General features: G+C 42.9%; 1 pseudogene; it reads right to left on the reverse strand.

Moving 5' to 3' along the window:
• LOC111957023 (adenylate cyclase type 1-like) overlaps positions 1-9,946 on the reverse strand; it is a 52,796-nt pseudogene extending 42,850 nt beyond the window's left edge.
• Between the last annotated feature and the right edge of the window lie 631 nt (positions 9,947-10,577).

The raw sequence follows: 10,577 nt of genomic DNA on the forward strand, positions 1-10,577 counted from the left end.
GAAAGAGAGAGAGGGAGGAACGGACTCCAAAAAAGCCCTCTGGAAGTGGAAGAGATACTGAAGTCCATGAAGAAGCACTCAGTGAACCCACTAAATAAATCGCTGGTCCCCCTCCAGCGAAACCAGTGTGTTGGTCGGTAACATTCTGTGCAAGCTAATGCCATTTGGCAAAAACTGACACCCACCACTGACTGAGACACAATTCCTCTCTGTCTGCTCACAAGAAGCTCTGCTCAATGCCAACATAACCATTACAATAGCAAACCCTCTAGCAAACCCAACAGCATCCCAACTCATACATGTGTCTATAAATCCACTGGTAATGGTATAGTGGATTGCTAGTGGTATGAGGTTCTTTTAACTGGAGCTTAAAGCTCTAATCTAGAGGAGACAGCGTGAGCAGGTAATATGATGCTCTTATAACTGGAGCTTAAAGCTCTATTGTAGAGGACACGGAACGTGAGAATTTGAGCTCAGCCAGTAGGGGGCTTGGTTTGGCAGCCAAGGCAGGATATTACTTATTAAGAGCCGGAGGAGTCTACTGCTCACTGAGCGTTGCTTAATCCACCTTTCACTGGAACCTAGAGGAACTATGACTCCCCAGGCCATTTTCTTCCCCAGGGACCCAATAAGATGTGACGCTCCCAGAAGTTGTCATGTTCACCCATGGGCCATGGGATAGTGCCCTCGGTCCGGCCAAAACATGGCGGCATCCTGACCTTGGCGTGAGTTGAGGTTGGAGGAGAGGTTCACTACAACTCACGTCGTTAGTTTATTATTGTGAAAAACTGTTTCGATTTTTGCCCACGGAACCAAAACTTGCCGGTTCTAATCCTGTGAGGGACAGTGTAGCCTTAAGCAAGGCACTGAATGGATGATAGAACTACTCTATTTAGAAACGCAATATAATATTATGCAAGTGACCTTGAGTTGGATAGGGGGTATATTTCACAGTGATAAAAAAACACAGCAAGGAATGAATATTACAATCAATCGTCATTCTGCAGTAACGATGGATTTGGATGCAGGGTCTTTCTGGGACAAAGCACTCTGCCGTAATGTTAGATTGTGTTACTTTCTCTCCATCTCTGAGTTTAGCTACATCCACAGCGCATGTTTGGTTTCCTTTTGTGGAAATATTATAACACAACCAGACAGTATTTATACTTCTGCTTTTAGCTGAAAATGACTAAGAGGAGAAAATGTCTCAGTCTGTTAATTCATGGCTAAATGAGTCAAAGAGGGTGTAGGCAATATGTGTGGGGAGTTTTGAGTTGTTTTAAATGAACCAATGCCAAGTTTATCACCCTGACGCTGGGTTGGGAGTTCGGAGATTGGGTGGGTGTCCTACCTGACGTTGTCATGGCGTTGGATGTAGATCTTGTGGAAGATCCTTTCAGGAGGCTTCAGGAAATCTTCTTTCATCTCCATTGCCACGTTCCTTGGCAACAAACTCATCAGAAGGCGCTCCTGTGTGTGTGGGTGAGAACGAGAGAGAGAGAGAAAGAAAGAAAGAAAGCAAAAGACAGAGTGACGAGAAGGAAAGAGAGTTATACTGTATCAGACTTGAGAATAGGAGAGGAGAGAGTGTTGGTGCTGGTGCAGATAAGAAAAGTGAGAGACAAAAAGGTGGTGTATCAAACAGAATTGAAAAAGTGTGTGAATGAGTCACCAAGTGTGATAAAAAAAGAAAAATGGGGGGAAGAAAGGAGCCATGCATAAATGAGACATCATACACGTGATTTTAACCTTATGCCTTCTGTTAATGTGTGTGTGTGTGTGCGTGCGTGCATGTGTGTTTGTACCTGTTTCTCATTCTCGTCCTCCATGCGTAGCCTCTCCTCGATGCAGTTGCGTGCCTGTAGGAAAGCCTTCCTTTGGGCTCGCTCAGTCAGGATGCGCACAAACAATCCAGACAGGTTCACACTGGTAAACAGCACTGTGTTGGCCACCAGCTACAAGCACAAACAACAAACAACACAACATTATACCACTTAGCATATGCTTTTATCCAAAGTGACATAGGATCCCTGCAGAAATTGAACGTATGACCTTAAAGTTGCTAGTGCCACGCTCTCACCAACTGAACTACACAGGACTATGTTCTCAAGGCAAGACTGTCTTAAATAGCAAATACATGTATTGACTGTCTGATAATTGTGCAAAGTACATACAGTATGGTGATAGTGAAACTATACTTTGACAGGTAGCTAGCTAACATGGCTATGCCCCCATAGGATGACAATTCCCCCATCCGCAGGGCACGAGTGGTCATTGAACGCTTTGATGAGCATGAAAACTATTTAAATAATATGCCACGGCAGTCTCAGTCACCAGATCTCAACCCAATTGAACATTTATGGGAGATTCTGGGGCGGTGCCTGAGACAGCGTTTTCCACCACCATCAACAAAACACCAAATTATGGATTTTCTCATGGAAGAATGGTGTCACATTCCTCCCATAGAGTTCCAGACACTTGTAGAATCTCTGCCAAGGAGCATTGAAGCTGTTCTGGTGGCTCTGCCGGCTCGTGGTGGTCCAATGTCCTATTAAGACGCTTTATGTTGGTGGTTCCTTCATTTTGATAGTTACCTGCGTTATATCTTTAAAGGGGAAATCTGTGATTGCTACATCCAGTTTTGGACTTTTAAATTCACATATACTGTATATCCATAGATTTTTAAAGAACATAACTTAAACATTTTTTGTTCAATTGTCTTATCCCATCAGAACCCCAAATATAAGCTTGTTTTACCTCTTTTGTTTGAAAACAATGTAATTGAAAACAAGCACTGTATAGCCTCAAAACATGACTAAAACTATCATGGATGGTCAGTCCATGTATCCATAGCTCTGTCAATGAATTGTAGAGTAGTACAATTCCCCAGTCCCATCCCTCAGTGGTGGGTTGTCCGCTTTGTTATTGTTTGAACTGCAGATGGCCCCTTTAACGCATGGGCCAGGTGAAGCTGAGGTATCAGAAACCATCTGGCCTAAACACATAGCACACTGACAGACTGATGCACTGTATAGATATAGGAAGAGAGAACAGCTGTACTGTACATTCACAAACATTATTTTGAAGCCAAAAATAACGTATTTGCTTTGTCTTGTGTCATTACACATTTGGAAACAATCAATCAGTGTGTGTGTGTTGTTGTGTGTGTGTGTGTGTGTGTGTGTGTGTGTGTGTGTGTGTGTGTGTGTGTGTGTGTGTGTGTGTGTGTGTGTGTGTGTGTGTCAGCTGTGCTTCCAGCCGAGCATAGGACATGTAGGAGAGAAACAACAGAACAACAGAGGCTGGAACAGTGAGTGTTTTCCATGTGGCTGGGCATGACTGGTCCTGGCACAGTGTGACCTTTACAACAACAAAACAAGGCCTGCACACAGAAGCAACATACACAATACACACACACACACACACACACACACACACACACACACACACACACACACACACACACCACACACACAACACACACACACACACACACACACACACACACACACACACACACACACACACACACTAGTCCATTAAAACTCTGTATAACCTCAGCCAGCCTTCCTCACCAGGAGCAATACTCAACATGGACTAATTTATTCCACAGACCCTGATTGGGGATTGGTCACTGGTGTTTACAAAGTCTACTGTAATATAGGTCATTGACAGAGTGTGATGACTGGTGTCGAGAACAAGCATTTAAAAAACACAATACAGGCAACAGCAGCCAATGGGATGATTAGTTACACAGTACTGTACTGTAGGGTTTGTGATTGTATTTGATGAGGGCAAGCTTGATACTGTCAACCTGGCTACCAACTTTTATAAACAGGGATCTGACCTGACCCCCAAGGCACAAGAAATCCATGGTCTCACAAGACTGCCATACAGACGACAACCCTCGAATATCCGCCAGTGTGTTGGTGGACTCTTATAACAGAAGTCAGCAAAATAAAAGCTGCAGTGACTAATCAGGAGAGGGAAAAGAAAGAGTCTAGCCCAAGTCCTTCTCTCTCTGACTGAGGCGAGGCATGGCTATTGTTGGCTTGTTTACACCACACATAGACACACTGAGTTTCTGAAGAGAAGGTGGTCTATAGGTCCTGTACGGTTACACCGCTGAGCTCATCTTCAGGATTAAGGGATTAGCTTTCCCTCCCCAGGCTGCACTCTGCTTCTGCTAGCACTGTCCATCACACACTGTCTTCCTGGTCCACATACAGTATAGGCTACAGGCGTTAGATATTATAGGCCACATGCTAAAAACCAAAAAACACACATAACCTTAACCTGTAAGGAGAAGAACTAGAGCTGATTTGATAGAGCTAAACCTATCCAGAGAGAGAGAGAGAGAGTGTGTGTGAGAGAGAGAGAGAGAGAAAGAGAGAGAGAACGTGTTGAGATTGTCAAGACATTTTAGGTATTTCTGTCCTGAAATAACTTATCTAGCTTTGCAATGCCCTTTATTTAACTGTCTGGTTGTCTGGTATCTGGTTCAGATTCTCAACCTTGGCCTACTTTGGTTCTGCATCAAGGATGTTTTACCCTCATCCTCTGAGGCCTAAGTGGACCAGATATTCCCTATGAAACAGAGGCATATGTGAACCCTGTCTGAACACTGTCTGTCTCCTCTCTCTGTGGTCCTGTTTGTTTTGTTTCACTCTGTGTTGGCGGTGTAGGATGATATGAGGTTGGGTCATATTATTAGACATACACTCTCATAATAGCTTGATTTTCTATCAGACATGGCAGCTGATCACTTGATCTCAAAGGTGAGATTCTAGTAAATCTCGGATGTGCTTCAGAACAAGTATAATAAGTGAAGAGGCTTTCCATTTTCAGATAATGTGCTCTGTGTTTTCATAATTGACATAATTGACAGGCAGTTGCAATATATAAATGGGGAATGGTACATTTGAACGGGAGTGTGTTTTCATAGATGATCCCTATTCCCACGTCTTGTGTGATATTGAAATTCATACCATAGACCCAAGTCATATCAGTCACACAGGCTATTTTGAAGTCAATGGTGTGAGACAGACACAGCTCTATACGCTCTGGTGGATACTGCTCATTCGCCTGCCGCTACCACTAGCAGGCTTGAAACTGAGCATGCATGTCGCACATGGCTAGTCGAACGCCAAACGCTTCATTGAGACAATGTTGAAACATCAATCCATGTGAGTCAGTGGCACATTTTTATTTGTGCAGATGGAAAGTGGTTTTGACATATTGATTGATTGATTTTTTTATCAATCATTAGAATTCTTGATATCAATAATTCATTTTTTTTATTGATGATTATATTATATATATCAATAATTATATGATAATGACATTCATGAGAGCGGGATTGCATTTGCATGCTCCTACATACTGTTGCTAGTGAAAGTCTACACACCCCTTGCACAGTCTTCACATTTTGCTGCCTTAAAATTACATCTAAAATTAGATTACTACATTTGATCATTTTCCTATAGATCTACACAAATTACTCCTCTTTTTAAAAATTGTAAGAACATTTTGGAAAATTTTCCAAATTCATGATAAAATATGTTTTCAATGTATTGATTGAGTATGTCTTCACAGCCCATTAGTTAATACTTGGTGGAGCACCTTTGGCAACCATTACAGCTGTGATTAATTTTGAATAAGATTCTACTAACCTTGCACAACTCTTAGGGCATCATATCCATTATTTTTGTCAAAATGACTCAAGCTCAGTAAATTTGGTTGGGATTCATTGACAGACTACTAGACCATTCAGTAACACTCAACACCTCTTGGAAAGCCTTAGGCATCTTTGGCATTAGAATTTGTGTAACTGTTCTGCTGAAAAATAAAACTATGGCAAGGTTAGTTTTTCAGCAGACTATTGCAGATTTTCCTCTAACTTTTTATCTGTCAAATGTATTTTGATGCTAACATACTCAGCCCCTGCCGGAAACAAGCATACCCATAACATGATGCTGCCACCACAATATTAGTCTTATTCAAAATGATTCACCAATGATGTTTCCACCAAGTATTAACTATGGCACACCATTTTTAATTGAATTTAATAAAATCTATCGATGCAAAGCGTTAAAAAGAGGAGCAAAGTGCTTTTCTTTTTACTGATTTGCCTCATGATTTGTCAACCGGTGCACAATTTCTCTGTCCTTCACATCGGAGTGCTGCTGCAGGCTCTGTGCGTGTCTTGACCAATCAGATTCACAGAAAGGTCACACGTGCCGGGCAGGTCGACACGTGCCGGGCACAACAAACAAAGCTGGAGGCTCGCTCTCCACTTTCCGCCGGCATTTATTTAGCAAGCGTGATAACACATGATGAATGCCTACAGGTCAGGCTACAGTCTCTATGTCTGCCCTGCTGTTAAGCAGTTTTATTGACAGGGGTACAAACTAATGTTTATATTATATAATGTTTAGCCGGCGTGCGTGAGTGGAGTCCCATATGACATTTCTGATGATGGTCTCATCAAAAAATGTCCTGGAGAGAGGAGGGAAGTGTCATGCCTATAATCTTCCTTTCTGTCTTGGTCAGTCTCAAAATGTGGGCTTTGAGCTGCACTGTCAGGTTACCAAATCATGTAACAATGCCGTAGAGTAGGATTGACTCAATTGTGGATCTATAAAAGAGGAGCATGATCTTCTGGTTGACTCAATAGACCCTGTGTCGACAAGTGCAAGTGCTGTTGGCTGCGTGAGCACACTCTCCACACGGATGCGCCAGCACAGCCCACTGTCAATGTGGACTCCCAGGTACTATGAGTTCACCTTCTCAATGTGCTCTCTGTTTACCACTATGGGGCTGTGGTCCCCAATGGACTTAGGGTCAAGGATCATCTCCTCTGTTTTTTTTCACATTCAGTTGTAGGTGATGTTCATCAGACCAGCTGACGAATCCTTCAATCTCTGCCCTGTAGCCAGTGGTGTCAAAGCCTTTGTTTAAGAGCCCGAGGACAGCAGTGTCGTCCAAGAACTCAACTATGTAGTTGTTGGGATGCCTGCAGGTGTAGTCCCCTATACAGCATGAAGCGTATAGGAGAACTTCGTGGAAGCACCATTGGCAGCCATTACAAGTGTGAATGATTTTGAATGAGACGAATATGCTTGTTACCGGCAGGGGCTGGGGAGTACTGTATGTTAGGATCAAAATGAATTTGAAAGGAGCAAAGGACAAGTAAAACATTAAGAGGAAAACCTGCCATAGTCTTCTGAAAACCTACCCTGCCATAGTTTTATTTTCAGCGAAACAATTAAACTAATTCTAATTCGAAAGACACAGCAGAACGGCTTTCCAAGAGGTGCTGAGTGTTCCTGGATGGTCTAGTAGTCTCAGTCCTGATCTAAATCTGCTTGAAAATCAGTGACAAGAATTGAATATTGTTGTCTGGCAATGATTCCCAAACAAATTTACTGCGCTTGAGTAATTTTGACAAAAACAATGGTTATGTTGCCCTTGGAGTTGTGCAAGGCTAGTAGAATCTTATTCCAAATGATTCCCAGCTGTAATGGCGGCCAAAAGTTATTCCACCAAGTATTAACGCTGGGGTGTGAAGACATACTCAATCAATACATGCAATCAACACATTTTCATTTCTTACTTTTTTTATTATTTTGAAAAAAGGTTCAACATTTTTAAAAAGAGCAGTACGCTGTGTAGATCTATAGGAAAATAATAAAATGTAATCCATTTTTTGATACATTTTTATAGCAGCAAAATGTGAAGACTGCAAGGGGTGTGTAGACTTTCACAAGCGACTGAATGTAGGAGCATGCAAATAGAATTCAGCCCCTATGAAGGTCATTAATATATGATTATTGATATAAACAAATTAATTAGTTATATAAAAATAGATTAATTATTAATATAAAAATTATATAAATATATGTTAAAACGGCTTTCCATATAATGTGATATATTTTAACATTACTATTTTTTTAACACACAAACAAGCGTTAATTAATAAAATATGTAATCAGTCATCTCTCAAATGAAGGGGGTGATGACGCAATCTTTGCAAGAGGGAGGGAATCTGATTTCATTGGTCCTCAACTCGTGGCTGTCATTTCATTCATGGTAAGTGAAGATAGCCGTGAGTTGACCTGCCCCGGAGCAGGTTAGTTTTGAAGGACTCTTTGCCATAGAAATGTACCTGTTAAAAGGTGACACACTTTCGTATGGCCAGTTATCCCGAATTGAACTCAGAGTTGACCAAAGTTACCTCGTTAACTCCTCAAACCTGCTTCGTGAGATAACCACTACAGACAGGAGAGCAGAGGGGTATCAAAATCCGCTGCACGTCATTGAAGTCCGAGTTTAGATTGAGCTTCTGAGCACCTCTCCGTTCATCATCTCGCACAGCCTTGCACTTTCTACAAGCTACTGTAGAGCCTTGCACTTTCTACAAGCTACTGTAGAGCCTTGCACTTTAAACAAGCTACTGTAGAGCCTTGCACTTTCTACCAGCTACTGTAAGCCTACATCCAGCACACGCTCGTTATAAAAAAAATGCATGGCTTGAGTTCACAGTTCTACATGAATCTAAACCATTACATATAGAAACCTAAAACATATTTAATTTAAGAATTTAACTTTGTAGGTCCACAAGCGAGACATTGTAGTACGGTGTGGCTCACTTGGTAGAGCATGGCAACGCCAGGGTTGTGGGTTCGATTCCCACAGGGGACCAGTATGAAAATGTATGCCCTCACTACTGTAAATCGCTCTAGATAAGAGCGTCTGCTAAATGACTGAAATGTAAACGTATGAAAAGCTGCCGGTCGCTGTCCAGTGTGACGGTGCTGAACTTCATATTGACATAGGCCTACTCATTGCTTCCTCTCGCCGATGTTATCCCTTATCGGTTCTTCATAAAAGCCGTTACCCATGCCTTGAACAGCCTAGTGGTTAACTATGTATACACACATACAAATTAGTATGCACCCACTTACCGTTCTCCATAATTTCTGCGTCTTGACTGTCACCGAGGTCGCTGTCACAATTATATGAGAGAAGGCAATCATTATTCCAAACACTACTGCTAACAGAGTCCGCACGGGCAGGAGCGAGTAGGCGACGAATGTAACCAGCATGAGCTGCCACATGCCCTGCTCCGGGTTGGTCGGGGGCTCCAGCCCGACGGCTCCGAGAGAGAAGGGACAGCAGAGGAACGAGAAGGTGAAGGCGAAGAGCAAGGTCAGGTTGACGATCTGCTGGAGCTGGGTCACCTGTAGGTATTTGACGTTGGTGACAATGAAGAGGGATACGAAGACGATACAGTGGACAGGATGGGACCCCTTGGAGATGGTCAGATTGGGCCCGGAAAGCAACTCCACCACGGCCAGCGTCGATGCCATGATGATGAGCACCGCCAGGGCTTTGAGAGTGGACGTCTGCTCCAGCTTTAGGTTGTAGTTCTGGAACAGAGACTCCAGCTCCTTACAGTCGAACTCGTCCTCGCATGCAATGGTAGTCAGAGGGACGCCGGGTGGACAGTGGCTTTTCTTCCGCCGGGTTTTGACTTTCTGAAACGGAATTTCCTCCATGTCAGGGCCATTCATAAACGAGACACTGGACCACACAGCGCGCCACAGACCGACGCCGGGAAAATCAAGCACCCAGCCGGCTAGAGGGGAGAGCGTCCCGGATCCCTATGGCTGGAAACTGGCGCACGCCACGCAGTATCCACAGGTTGAAATCTGTTGTTCGTGGAGATCAGTCACCAAGGAAACGTGCAAGCATTTTCTCCCCTTGAGGAAGACTCTAAAAAAGTAGGCTCTCGGCGGCTTTTGTTTCACTCCGGCGAGGAATACAGTGTGGAAACAGACTCGAGCACACGACGGTCGAGTTCTGAATCTAACAGCTTTTCGCTAGGCTTAGATTGGATCACGCCTGCGCATTATGAAGTGGAGATAAGACACGTATTAGTAACTCAACAGATCTCCAACACAAAACAGAGATTTGAGAGGTAGCTGGCACTACAGTCCCCACACAGAGCAAATAACTATCTTTCTCGGGGCTCAGTGAGCTATACTGTAGCCTATTTACTGTAGGTTTAAGTCAGAAGAAGTATGTCGATTATATCTTAGAACAATTAATTTGCACAAACTAAAGTAGACTACTGGGTTTTATGTATACAAATGAAAACAGATATGGCACTTCGGGGCCTGTGCACAGAACACAATTAATGTCTGTGTATAACATGTATCAGCTAACAGGCATATGAATAACATAATTGCTGTATAACTGTTATATATTGCACTATAAAATGATATCCATTTTGATCCATTAATAGACTTTGTGCATTCCCCAATTAGAGAAACAGTAGCACATTCGCATATCTGTGAGCAGCTGTAAAAATAGCAATGCACAAGGGAGGAGGCCACCTGTGTATTTTTATATAGACAGTTATATCACCTCTGCCAGGTGAAGAGAGTTGTTTGGAAGATATCAAGAATCATCACAGTACTCATGGATGTGTGAATCCTTGTGCGTATTGCGTGTGTGTGTATGTGTTTGTGTGTGTGTTCTGTGTGTATGTCTGCGTGCGTGCGTGCGTTTGT

The sequence above is a fragment of the Salvelinus sp. IW2-2015 genome, linkage group LG32 (assembly GCF_002910315.2).
Source record: "Salvelinus sp. IW2-2015 linkage group LG32, ASM291031v2, whole genome shotgun sequence".
Classification (NCBI taxonomy): domain Eukaryota; kingdom Metazoa; phylum Chordata; class Actinopteri; order Salmoniformes; family Salmonidae; genus Salvelinus; species Salvelinus sp. IW2-2015.